Source organism: Mesoplodon mirus, assembly GCF_964341445.2.
Source record: "Mesoplodon mirus genome assembly, chromosome: 4".
Taxonomy (NCBI): domain Eukaryota; kingdom Metazoa; phylum Chordata; class Mammalia; order Artiodactyla; family Ziphiidae; genus Mesoplodon; species Mesoplodon mirus.
In genome coordinates, this window is record NC_138979.1 from 56,058,810 (window position 1) to 56,060,768 (window position 1,959).

Genomic DNA, 1,959 nt, shown 5'->3' on the forward strand with positions numbered 1-1,959 from the left:
TAAGTCCTACGTATAAAAGCAATCAGTTTAAAGCAATCTTCCTACCTTGATATGAGACCACAGTGAGTCTATTGGTAAGGAACTACAGTCATGCAAAATAACTCTAAATGATGATACGTAGGGGTTTCCAAAGCAACAAGGAAGTTGAAACAAGCACATCTGGGGGTTAGAGTCTATTAGAAATAGTTGCTGATGAAAGTTTGGGGAAGAATTACTAATGCCCACCTCAGTCCTCAGAACTGAGAATTCCAAAGAATTTGAGTAACTGGACCTGAAGCCAATTTGGATACATAAGAATATCACCTAGACTGGACACATCTATGCTGCTAACTAAAGTGGGTCAGAAAATATCTTCCAAAATAATTTGTTCTTGTCACTATTACTGCTTTGAATTGTGAGAAAAAGATTTATAGCTTGAGTAAGTGCACTGTTTATGAAACAAGGTTTGTTCCAGATGTTAAACAAGTGTAGAGTGAGATCTGTCTACTAGATCTGGAACTAGAATAGGAAAGAAACTTGCAATGTATGTTTTCTTTGTGAAAAAACTGTGCCTTTGGACCATGGTTATTATAGCTCCAGGGAAGCTTCATATTCAGGGCCTTAGAAACCTCACTCAATGTTTTTCTTTTTGACCTAGTTAAATTTCTTGGAATAGGAAGTTATGATGCTAATTTTTTTCAGAACTGTGCAGATGCCTCTGAGAAACTTTTGTAAGGTCCTTCAAAAACTGTAACTTTAGTATAATCTATAAAAATTTTGAGACACTATATTGATACCTGAAACTAATATAATACTGTAAATCAACTATATCTCAATAAAAAACTTTTTTAATTAAAAAAATTTGTCAATTTTGAGGGAACAGGGAAAGGAATTCTTGTGTAGGATGAAGACTAGAGTAGAAGACCTGGAAGGACTGTCTATTTGTTTGGTCTTATTCACAACTGAGAAGCTATTAAAATATTAGCCATAAATACATACATACATACATACATACATACATAAATCAATCAATCTAATAAAATATTAGCAAATCCTAGTCCAGATTTGGGACAGAGCAGGAAACCCCTGACCTTTTATTTTCAATTAACCATCTCCCTTCCACTCCAAGTACAGCCCAAACTACATCTTAGTCATTCTCTCCTTCTGAGCGTGTTATGACCAAGGCTATAATTATTTGAAGGACTTCTCAGATCTTTCATCATTCATGTTGTGAATATGTGTTGTCCCAGTTCTTCATTACATGGCTTATAACAACCTATGTATTTGGGCAGAATAATTGTTAATTATCATCATTATTAAAAACATTCAGACGTCTCTACATATCTACACAGGTAGGGATTTACAAAAGAAATTCCACAGACATATTTTCTTTCTTCCATCAACCAAAAGTAACCTCAACACAATTATTTTATTTATTTTTATTTTTTATTTTTTCAGCCGAGCGGCGCGGCATGCGGGATCTTAGTTCCCAGACCAGGGATGCAACCCCCTGCAGTGGAAGCGCAGAGTCTTAACTACTGGACCGCCCAGGAAGTCCCAGACAGTTATTTTATATGATAAATTTTTGGTCTTCCACTTTTATCGCTAAACCCCATCTCATACCCTGAAACCTCAAAAGGAATCACATAAGACTACATACCTTATGGGTACTCAATAAATGATGATCAACTGTTGTTATTGCATTGGTCTTCGTAATTCTCATAAAGATGACAGTCATTTATTTAGACCATCATTTGTCCTTAATCCAGTTTTGTGCTAAACTTCAGAGTCTCTGCAGGAGCCGCCTTAATCTTTAGTGAAAACAGGGTTTATTCAGGGTAGAAGCTCAGAGAATTTAGAATTTTTTGCTTTAAAAATCAGTTAACGGGGACTTCCCTGGTGGTCCAGTGGTTAAGACTCTGCGCTTCCACAGCAGGGGGCACAGGTTCGATCCCTGGTCAGGGAGCTAAGATCCCCACA